This window comes from Centruroides sculpturatus, unplaced genomic scaffold, assembly GCF_000671375.1.
Source record: "Centruroides sculpturatus isolate CEXI.00-Female unplaced genomic scaffold, Cexi_2.0 scaffold277, whole genome shotgun sequence".
NCBI classification, from domain to species: domain Eukaryota; kingdom Metazoa; phylum Arthropoda; class Arachnida; order Scorpiones; family Buthidae; genus Centruroides; species Centruroides sculpturatus.
In genome coordinates, this window is record NW_019392628.1 from 115,822 (window position 1) to 128,571 (window position 12,750).

At 27.0% G+C, this 12,750-nt stretch overlaps 1 long non-coding RNA gene across 6 annotated transcripts in view; it reads right to left on the reverse strand.

Annotated features, from left to right (window-relative positions):
* LOC111617810 overlaps window positions 1-4,504 on the reverse strand; it is a 15,456-nt gene extending 10,952 nt beyond the window's left edge. For all 6 annotated transcript variants that reach the window (XR_002755494.1, XR_002755493.1, XR_002755492.1 and 3 more), the window contains exon 1: window positions 4,337-4,504. This is a non-coding gene — a long non-coding RNA (uncharacterized LOC111617810). The remainder of the gene's footprint in view (window positions 1-4,336) is intronic.
* Window positions 4,505-12,750: the final 8,246 nt, after the last annotated feature.

Sequence of the window (12,750 nt, forward strand, 5' to 3'; positions counted from 1 at the left end):
ATATATAATTTTTAAATAATAAAATAAATAATTTTACGCATTTTTTTATAGTTAAAAATGTTATAAACCGATTTTGAAAGCACATAAAAAATAAATTTAAAGTGATTTTCAACTTCTAAATATAAAACTTTATGTAGGAAGTTAATCTTCACACTCTATTGAAGCTAACGGTCTCTTGTATGTGAAGAGCAACATAAAGTTAACATGGCTCATAAAAAAACACGACAAACGAGAAATATATGAAGCTAAACTATAGATTTATAAGTTAATTATATACTTCTTAGGCAATATTCAAAAGTTAATTAGCTTGTTTTCACGTTAGAAGGAAATGCAATTGCATAGTTCCGGTATTATTATTTTTAAGATAATCTCCCTTCACTCTACCCGAAAGGTAAAAATGATGATAATAGTAATAATAATAAGAGTAGTAGTAAAATAGGAAGCATGAAAAGTACATAAAAGCAAATTATGAAGGATAAGATGCTGTTTAACATAGAGATAACGTAATGATGGTTTGTTAAAGTAATTTATATCCAACATCTCTTAGTATACTCCGATTTTGTAGTAGTTTTACGCTAAATTTCATCGAGATACTTTAACCATTTACACTTTAGGTAATTACGACGGTAATAAGTAAACAAGAGAGCAAATTAGCAAAGAGGAGCAAGAGGAAAAAAAATATATAAGAAAAGAAAGATAAGTTAATAAAAGTTCACGTTCACATACTACTTTTATCTTTACAAAATATCGAATTTTCTCTTCTTTTAAAATTAAATTTTACTTTAGAATAAAAATTACCGATTGGAAAATGTAATTGCTAAGTTTGAAAGTAATTAAGAAAGTTCAATTCTTACATTTTCAATTAAGGTAATCAAATAATGTTGTTGTTATTTTTTTTAAATTAATTATTATTATATTACTACTTTGATGTTGTTATTATCGATAATAAAACTAATAATAATTTATTCTGAAGATTATTAAATTTATCTCTGAATAAGTTTAGTGGAATACGAATCTGTTTATTGTTTTCAATTATTTATGGAAGCGTAAGATATATAGATTTAACATAGGAGAGATGCTCAATATATGAATAATCACGAAATTTTTTCTACTTGTAAAATCTCAATTTTTAATTATTCTCCCTTTAGAGCATAATTAGATGCTTCTCAGCATCAAATAAATGTATTTTTATGCTTTAAAACACTATCTAAGAGGGAAACAATGGCCTACTAAACACACCAATATAGGTCTAACAGAAAACCTGCTCAATATTTGAATAAACAAAGGCTTTTTTTTTACGTCTAAAATCGCAATTATTAATTATCCACTTTTTAGAATGTGATTACAAGCTTTTGAACATCAAATAAATATATTTTTGTGTTTAAAAATTGTGTTAGTGAGATGATAGTTAATATTTTGAAACATTAACCGTCTCATCATATAAACACTCGTACTCAATAAGCATAATTCCAAATAAAATTATAATATTAACGCTAATATTTTGTATAACATAAAAAGTAATTTAAAGAGATTAAAGTGTCTACTTTTCATAAATAAATACACAATTTACATATTCTTAAATTATACCGTAAAAATAATTACAAAATCTAAATGTGGGATGGCTAAACTTGTATTTCTAAATCACATTACATGATTAATTTGTATAAAACTCGAAATTAATCCTAAATATTTATTTTATTTTATTTTTTTTGAAAAAATTCTCATCTTAATTAACGTTTAATCACGTAAAAGTTTTATAAAAGTTTATACAATTTTCATAATATTTTATTTACTTTATTAATAATGTATACGCTCGAATGACATATCAGCATATTTCTGAGACAAAGAGATCACTAGCAAAGAATTTATTTTCTCCACTCATGCCACGCCATAGCGTGCTTGTTACGGATAAATAGTGACATTGGTATCACGCACGTGTGTCACGAAAATATACCGGATAACGAGGTGGTGACGATTTCGTGACGCCTTTTACAGTTTTAAAAACAGAAGCGGTCTGCACAGTCTGATTGAATTAATATTTTAATTATGTACATTTTAATTGAAGGTAACTCTAAGATCGAACTTTTGCATCACGGGACCTCATTAAAGGAGCCAAATTGTTGAATAATTACTTTAATCATAAATATACGAAAATCTCCCTTTTTCTTGGCATTATCGAGTTTGATTTTAACATAAAATTTTCTTAATAAACTTTTTTTTTCTCTCGATTTACAAACTTTTTTTTAAATCTAGAAGTTAAACCTTAATCAATCATAAATATAAGATTGTTAAGCACGAAATGGCTTGGCCCATTTAATATATGGGAGCTTTTTGAGACTCTTATGAACACCGAGGTCTCGGTACCCCCTCTTGTATGCTTTAATATTTTGATTACTTGTAATAAAAATATTTAACTATTTAAATTATATTTGATTTATAAAAGAAACAGCATTGTAAACAATCTTGCCCATAGCTTCTAAGGAACTTGGATCAAATGGCTGTTAAGGTTGGTAAAAATAATTGCTATTTCCATTGTTGTTGAAAGGTAAATTTAGATAAGATTGCCTTGATCTTGTTTTAAACCAGACACTGGTTGATCTTATCTTTATCCAATTTGCAGTTAAACTTGTCTAATCTTTCCCATTTTAATCCGGATACTACATCAAATGACATCAGATTATCTTACTGGATTATCCGATTTTAAATCGCATAGTCAGGTAAGAAAACCATATTTCATTAAATATATTCATAATTCCGTAATAATTGTATTTTTAAATATCGAAAGGACAAAGGTCACTACTATTGAAAACCATTCTTTAGTACTCTATTACTCTGTTCATACACAATATATTCATATATTAATATTATTCAACTGATATATCTTATTTTGTCCTTATTTAAGCTTTTAATTTGCACTAATTCCTTTATGAATTGTTTCATTATTTTATTGATATTGTTACCGTTATTACTTTGAATTTTTGCTCCCCTAGGCACGGGCCTGGTGGACCTAATGGAAAATCTGCATAATTTAAATGATAAAGTATCTGTAATTCAGATAAAATCAAATTATTTTATTACTTAAAATCGAGATTTTAAACGGGCCTGTTGCATTATTTGCGTATCTGCAACTGTGTGATTTCTATTAGGCATATAAATTCTTAATAAAAGTACAGAGATATTATGGTTTCTTTATCCAGGATAGTACTTAGAGCATTTTATTGCTGGTATCCGAAAACCATAAATATTAGCATCAAGTTCTTTATATTAAGAAAAATTTAAATCAAAATATTTATCGTGTTTACTATAACCATTTCATTCTTAATTGATAAGTTTAATTAATCAAAAGTAATAAATAAATTATTATATTCGCGACTCTCTGAAGCTTTTAGTAGGGCATTTAAGCTTTTACTCGATTTTAAACACGAAATCAGATAGTGGAATTATTATGGAATTAGGAAACCGAATGTTTTTCTCTTTATCCTGCTGTATTTTTAGAAGAAAAAGAACATTCTCCGCCACACTCGACTACACTCGAGTACGATTTGCTTCAAACTCACGTGTCGACGGTCCATCTTGTTTTCTACTTCCCTGGGGGCTGAGTGTTGTCAGATTGGTACACCTAACTACGAATTATTCCCTTACCTCAGTCCTCTATGGAGTTTAAAGCTAAAGTGAGTCACGATGTGGAAAGAAACCAACAATGCTTACCCCGTCTTCCATCACAATAAAAGCTTACCTATCTCGGACTTCAGTCATAGGAATCGGGAAATTGCTTTTAAAATTGTTTCCTATGAACGTCTTCTCTTCTTCGATTGGTGTTTGTCCTCCGACGTGTTCTCTGACAGAACTGGTGGTATTCCGATTGATGAAAATAAACTATTGGGCTACGGGGACGAAAATAAGATGGCCAAACCGAGAAATAGAATTTTGCTCCCACTCTAGATAATATTTATATATTTAAAATACGCTATTTTTTAGTTTAAACTTCGATAACCGCTACCTTTAAACAGCGGCCAGTTTTTCAAGAACTATTTTAACAAAAATGCATACAAAATAACTTCTGAGCAACGTCCAAAAATTGGCCGTTGCTCAGAAGTTATTTTCTATGTATTTTTGCTAAACCTCTGAACAACGGCCACCATCTCAGTGGCCGTTGTTCAGAGGTTTAACTGTATTTATACTTTTAAAAATTACATTTAAAAGGTATAAGTATATTAAGCCTATATCCCATTTATTTTTAAATGAAAAATATACACAGAGAAAATCAAAATCAATTAACTATTGTAAAGATTAATTTACTGTCTTGCTTATAAACGTTAGTGAATGGTAAACTGACTTTTGGTCCAGCCCATCCTTGGACGATATTCGCATAAAATTAACGTATATTTTCAAGCATTATAACTAAACGAATTGTAGAAAGTTTTAATTAAATGCCCTCATTAAAGTCAAAGAAGAAGAAGAAGAAGAAAAAAGAAAAATGAATATTATGATGAATAAAAGCCAACAATTGAGAAACAGCGTAATTATCTATTGTGATAAGGCAAATGAGTAAGATGACAATTAAAAAAATTTTTTTTTTATATTAAAATAACGTAGTCTTAGTTAAAAATATCCAAGATATCTTTATAAGTAAAANGATTGATGAAAATAAACTATTGGGCTACGGGGACGAAAATAAGATGGCCAAACCGAGAAATAGAATTTTGCTCCCACTCTAGATAATATTTATATATTTAAAAATTTAAAAAGTTTTTATCGAATTAACTTCTTTTTCCCCTTCTTTCACTCGCCCTAAATGCTTTCCAGTAGAGTCTTGTAATCATTTTATTACAAAAATTATTAAATTCTTACAAAGTTTAAGAAGATTTTAACAATTAAAAAACTGTATAACTTCATTAAATAAGGATATAAAAGAGGAAAGAGACAAATATCTTCTATAAAACTATTTTATTGAGTTCAAGAGGGATCACGAGTAAGACTCGACAGTAAAAAAAGTTTTTACTAATAATTTCTACTAGATTAAACTTAAAATTTTAAAAAATATTTTAAAGAAATTACGTAGGATTTAACTTTAAAAAAAATATTTTTAATATGATGTAATCCTTTCGTAAAATGTGTAACTTCTTTCCTCCATTTAATTCCGTTTTTAGAAGGTGTTTTTTGAATTATGTTATAGAAGAAATGTATTCAGATTTACTTAATTTCTATCATATTTATCCATTTTCTTGACAAAATAGCTTATGAAGCACAAAAATACAATGTTTTAGAATGTATCTTGCGAAATAAAGGATCGTAAATAAACCAAAGTATTATGTAGAATGTTAAAGAAAATACCGAAGTGAATTCCTTTCCTTTATTATTATCTAATTTATTAAAATAACCGAAATTTTATACAATAATTATGATTAAATTATCAACGATTTTGTTTCTTCTCTGAAATAATTATCATTCTTTGTTATTCGTTTCCCTCCTTTTATAATTGCCATTCTTTTCTAATTAAAAATGTCGTTTAGAAACTATCATCTTGATTTAATAAGTCGGAAATTATTTTGATTATTTTCCAATTTTCTTCAATTGATTACACGAATAATTTAAGATTTAAATAGAAATTTAAACAAAGTAAAAATAAAAAAATTTAATCTGTGTTATTCTAAAATGAATTTATTATCTTTTCCTTTTCTTTTTTCTTCATTTTATCAATTGAATTTTTCAGAAAGAATTCTTTCACAATTTTTCAGAATATTTTATACAGTCAAACCTCTTAAAAACGGCCATTGATGGGAACCTAAAAGTGGCCGTTTTTAGCAGGTGGCTGTTCTTTAGAGGTTCGACTGTATTTATACAGCATTTTAAGATCAATCTGTTAGTGTGAGAAGCTAAAATTTTAAGTAATAACAATTCTAAAATTAAATTAATTTATTTATAAATTTTATCTTACGTAGAGAATTGGTAGCTAGAGCTTTAAAACAAACAAAAGAAAGATATTTCCATATGTGTCATTTCTAGAAATTTAAATAAAGCCGAAAGTTGGAATTGGGGAAAGATTAATAAAAATAATAATAATTGGTATAATTTCTTAGATGCTTAGAACTATTTACATTAACAATTAACTGGACTACAATCCTTTATCGTATACATTGACAATACACTTTAGGCAAAATGATGCTTCTGGCCAAATTCATCAACACAGTGTTCTCTACTAGACACAAAACAGTACAACGTTTACTACTAGAAACGATTATCGGCTACGTTTATAATTAATATACGCCTTGTTTATAGTGTCCTTAACATGTCCCTCGAATTGACGAAGAGTAATTGTAAACATGGTACAAGGAATAATAATAGTTAATATCATACGAGTGAATATCTAAAATTTAATTTACTTACCTTCAGTTGTACTAACACGCAATTCTATAACCAAATATCAGACTTGCGTGATCTTGTGTACAGTGAAGATCATGAACATGCAAACCATGCCATGACTTGAAATGATAGATTATGCCTGCTTAACAAATGCTTTAGACTTTGTTAGTACCGATGACGATTTTAGATAATATTTTTCTTTCAAAAAATATTAATATATTTAATAAATAACATCATTTTATAATTTAATTTACTTCTGATAAATGATTTTCGAAGATTTTTAATTAAGTTTAAAGTAGTTTTTATTTGTCTGTTAAGGATGTTGCTTATTATCACGGAATTTTATAAATTGTATATTTTAGAATAAGTGTTATTGTGATAAACTTAAAATAAACTCGTATCGATCAATAAGATTAATAACTCCAAGTAATTTATCTAATAAGCTAAGATAAATAGTACTTTAATTCAATTTAAATTAAATTACTCCATCGGATTTTAGTGTTTTAATGATGATTATTGAGAAACTAAACGTTAAAACTTTTAACGTTAAAAAAATCATATATAAATATTTTATTCGTTCGTGTGTCTGTTCGTTCGATGAACATCTCGAAAATGATTTGCAAAGGTCACTCGAAATTTTCACTTATTTCGAAGCAAACATACATTCTCACACCGAATTTGATTAGGATTGAATGGTGAAATCCATATAAAATTTTCGAAAAATGTCCAGAAGAATTCTAGAATTACAATTTTTAATCATTTTTTTGCAATTTTTTATTATTGTTTTTTGTACTTTTTAAAATATCTGATTAGAAGCGAAATTAATATTTTGCTTCTAAGCAGATTCTGATCAATTCTTGATCAGAAATAATTCAAACTTTAGTGGAAAAAAGAAAAATACTCTAAAATTTATAAACTTGAATGTATTTATTATTATTTTATTTTTTAAATATTTGGTCTTTCTTTTTGTTTTACAATATTTTCTCCTTCTAATCCATCTGATTAGAAGGAGCTATAGCAAATTTGAATATGAATTCATCAGAAATAAGCATAAAATTTCAATCTAAAATTATAATTATAAATATTTTTTTTACGTATTAATAATCTAATTTGGTTACTCTTAAAAAAATCACTCCCATATTAAGATTGTTTACAACAATTAATTGCTACTTTGAATTTTGATCATGTTAAAATGTATAATATTAGTTTATAAATGAAAAAGTTCTTAATTAATCGATATTTTTCGGATAAGGTAAAGTCATTAAGATATAAGAGTCATTTCTAGACGAAGACTTGCCTTAATTCCCCTTATTCTTTAGGGTGTAGCATTATCAAAGTGTTGATTACCTACGCATCCCATCTTTACAAGAATGAAGAAAAATAAGATGACTTAACAAGTAGCTGCTGATTAATGATACGTTACCACTCCATACTTCATTTTGGACACTATTATAATAATGACAGAGAAGATAAGAAAGACAGGTGTGATCCTTTACCTATATCTAATTAACTTCATCATGATGAATAGATGGTCGAAAAATATCGAAATTTGTGGTCAGGTGAATAATAAAATCTACAGAACCGATATCAGTTTAATGATGAAAGAATTTAAAATGATAATGCAAAGTACATTTTGGCAGAATAATTTGTTTGCATTTTTTTTAATACAGCAGAAAAAAGAATTATTATTAAATTTTCTTGAATAATTATTATAAATTTTCGTAAACAAAAATGGGTTTTTTTTTCTTTAAACTTTATATATTTTTAAACGTTTCTATCTAAGAATTATTGAGCTTTGCAAGAGAAACGATTATTTACATACTTTCCTTATGCTTTTCCTTTTTTCTTATGCTTTCTGTCAAGTGATGTTGATAAATGGATCATGAGAAGGGGAGTATCGGACATCCTACGTCGCTAGGGACACACAAATACTAACATTTTTCAAAATTCATACAGAGAAGTTGAAAAGGATCCATCAGTTTTTCATGTAGCTTTATAGAGTCTGTTTTTATTATCATTTTGAATTTTTGTCTATAGGAAAAATAGCGTAAAATATACGAAAATATCTTAAATACATTATTAAACTTCGCTTTAAATTTTATTAACTATCGTTAAATTTTGATTAATTTGTTAAAAATTAATATTAATGAATGAACTTCAAAATATCTTAATAATTAATTAAAGAATTTCAAAATAGTTTAATGCTTCAAACCCGCGAATAAATCTTTTACTGACTTAAATTAATAATTTGGTAGAATATGATTAAGTAAATCATTCTTCTATAATTAATATGTAAAAATCTGATTTTTTTCTCCTTTGTTAATTTTATATAAAATAATTTAAGTATACTGAAGGTATTAATCTCCAATCTTTATACTCTAAACATGGTTGTATTTACGCGTATGCTAAGCAAATTACCTCAAAGGGCCTCATATTATGAGGGCCCCACATTTTGGAGGAGTACGAGCCTTTTATATTTGGTAGCTAAAGCCACAACAAATGTAAATTTAGTTCATGTAAAATCTAATGTAAATAAACTTACATAAACTGAAGTAGTCATCAGACTTAATGTAGATTTATTAGGGCTTTAATTATAACAAATAAGAGGCCCTTTCCCTTTACTAAATAATACATTTTAAATCGCGAGGATGTAAGTTGTAGCACGCTTAACTTATTTGTAAATCTCTCTTTAATTATAATTAAAATATAGATCCATAAGAATCTAAAATAGATTTATCTTATGTTTATTATCTTATAGAAAAATATTTAAATCTAATTAAATGATTCTAACGCGGAAATTATTGATTGAAGAGTAAAATTCAACATTCTCTACCAATAAGTGCTTCAGAGTTTCTCATCGATTTACTTACTTAACATGAGAATTGAAGCAAACATAATGCTGAAGAAATCGTTATCGAACTAATGTATAAAGTCAAAACTATTGCATTTCCAAAACAAAAGATATCATAGAATAGAAGAGAAAGAATAAACATTATTCGACGATTTGAATAACTCATTCTTTGTCATACGAACACGCAATTCATCTAGCTGAAAAATATCATGAAATGTTAACTGATGAAGAAATTATTGAACGCACTCTACACGAATTAAAGGAAGTAGACAATGATAATGATTAAATTCAGAGATTGGCTATGGTCTGTCTGCTTACTCAAACATTAGATATTTGATTGAAGTAGTCATGGTGATTTCCACTGTCTACAACCCAAATATAGGCCTATTTAAATCTTATATTTTCTTTAATTTTACAGTAAAAGAACAAACTTGATATCTTGATAATAACAGGTCTATGGTTATTAAGATGTTAAAATTATAATGAAATATGACACATGTCTACTGAGAATGATATCTTCGATAAACTTTATTCCAAAGTAGATTAATTCATAAAACTTCAACAATGATAAACATATATTTAAAGAACTACTATAAATATACAGGTTGAAAGTCGCCATTTTTCAAAACATTTTGAATAGAGCAGCGCTACAAAGAATTTCCAATGAAGTTATCCAATAGATTTTATTCAAAATGTTGTCATTGTGGCGAAATCTTTTTAGAATATAAAATATGACATTCAGAAGAATAGTTATTTGAATATTTAGCTATGAAAAATGTAAATTTTATAATAAAAATAATGAACAAATAGAAGAATAAATGTGATTAATATAAGCTTATGTTAAGTAAAAACTCTCTTATTTTTTTGTAAAAAAGCTAGATTTTATTACTAATTTTATATCTAAATTATAGTTTGAAAAATTTTAATTAATTATAGACTAATTTTAAATTATTTTAATAACTAGGTTCTCTTATAAAGTATTAGGGAAATCCTTTTATATTGATAGAAGCATAGCCGTCGAGAATGAAGGACCTGCATTGGATCCGAGTCAGACTGTATAAAATTCTAATTACGAAATTTAGAAAATCAAATTAAATAATTTCAAGTGCATGAAGAAAGAAAGGAATAAATGTGATAAACGTCACATTTCGTTTTTTTCTTTTGTCATGTCAGTAAGGTATGGAGGGGGCCCAGGGATAGATTTAGGGAAGTGAACAGGGAACAGCTGCACCCCCTTCTGAGGATTTTACCCGTGTAAAGCCGGGTACCTCAGGCAGTAGATTTTATAAGGCATATTGTTTTTTTTGATGCAACCATCCAGAAATCTTTTTGTGGGGATTCCTCTAAAGATTTCTGGATCCACTATTGAAGGAGCCTCAGGGCCCATAATACCTCTCCAAGACATTATAAGTGGGGATTACTTTCTAGAATTAATTCTTACGAAGTATTAAAATAATTATTTCGAATATATACAAGTAAATTTAATATATGACATTAAAAATCTTTATTTAATGNGCAAACATTCTACCGCCAGCACTTTGTAAATTGTCATCAAGTGTTTTCTTTTATTAGAAATTTGCTGGAAGTGAAACTATCTTTTCGTATTTTCTTTTGTTACTCACAGCGAAAAAATTAAAAAAATATATTTATATATAAAGTTGAGAAAAAGTGTAATCAAGATTACGCTTCAACGCTTTAGGTTCTCCAAAAACAAACCAGATGGCGACACGGTTAATATAGGGGTAAGAAAATTTACATGATGTAAAGGAACGTTGAAAGTTGACGGGTTTTTTCCCCTCCTAAAACAATTTTTGCATCGTTTTATTAACTTGTTTAACATTTGTAACATTAAAATATGTTAAAAACAAAAAGGAACAAGTAATCGACGATGCAGTATAATGCGAATGAATTAATTTTTCTGTTAAAGTATTCCCTTTTGTAACGTTTGGGTGTAACCTAATTTAGATTAATTTTGTACAAATTTTAGTTTTTTATTGTTAAAAACACCTATTTGCATACTTTTAGCTGAGATTTTTAATGGAATAGTAAGAATTCTCTGCATCATTTAGGTGCAGAGACAAAGTTTTCACAAATTTAATAGCATTTTTACTCTTAAAAATTCTTTAAATAATAATAATTTAATCGATTTTTTTTATAATTTTCACATATATATATATATTTAAATTGTTTGTGTTTAATACAACTTGTTTATTATCCTTCTCATGACTATGAAACAGGCAAGTAGTGCCATTAATCCCAATGTATGAAAACTTCATAATTTATGTTTTAAAATTATAAAATAAACATTTTAAAGTTAGTTTTCGAATAGATTTTTATACGATTCGAAACTCTAGGGATTCAAAAAGTCGCAGTGCATTATAGTAACCCCGAAGTCGTTAAATATCTCACAAAAAGTTAATATCCCCCCTCAGTAGTGCATTGTACATCTATCGTTGTTAAATAAAACAGCCATGTGACGTGTGGCATTTCCATAGAACATGATTAATGTCTTGTTATTTGTCTAGCGGTTCTCTATCTCGAGCGCAAGAAACCCATTTACATGGCATAGTTTGAGGCAGAAAACACAATAAGCATTCATACGGACCAATCTCCATTGGCATCTTAAGTCAACCAATGCGGGGTTATAAATTCCAAAAGATTTATGTCCGGAAATAGTACTCGTCATTAAATTAGACTTTTTATTATTTAAATTTATGAAAGTTATTGAATAATTTCTACTCTTTGTTTTGTAAAATAGATAAAAAAGAAACGAGCTTCTGGATAATTAAAAATTATAAAATATACAGTATATGAATATACAGAATATTTTCTTTTTTTTGTTAAATAAATTAATTATTTTTATACTAAAATATATAATTTTCAACGTAAGTTTATATGTTAATGTTATGATTCATTATTTTCTCATTTGCATTGAATATACAGTAATAATAACGTTTTTCTTTACGTAAAAAGAGCAGAATTCATCCCGAGAGACACTTGAATCTGGGTCTTTCTGATGGAACCCTCGATACATCACATTGCCATACGAAGTGTAAGTTTCTAACATCAACTTAATATATAAAAATTAACTAATTAATACACGTAAAAAAGAAGCAAAGCAGAATCTCAACTAGAAAGCTTTATTTTCAGGCTAATAATGTTAAAAACAGCTATGTAACTATATTTATTTAATAATATTTTATAGATTTTAAGAATTATTAAGTAATTCTTATATGATTATATGAGAATTTTAACTCTAGGAATATAGAAATTCAAGAAAATAAATGATTTTCTGCTGTTTTTTTTTCTAAGTGTTAGTTTAATCATTTCAGATAATTGAGATTAACATTTAAGCATGCAGATTAGGAATAATCAATGTAATTGTAATTACCTGAAACCCAAAATTTAGAATCAATTTACTTTAATTATTTTGTATTCAAATAATTACTTTCTAAGCATTCAAAAATTAATAATTGAATTGATTCCTTTCTATAGAGAAATATTCCATAAAGAAATATTGCTAATAATCAAAAATA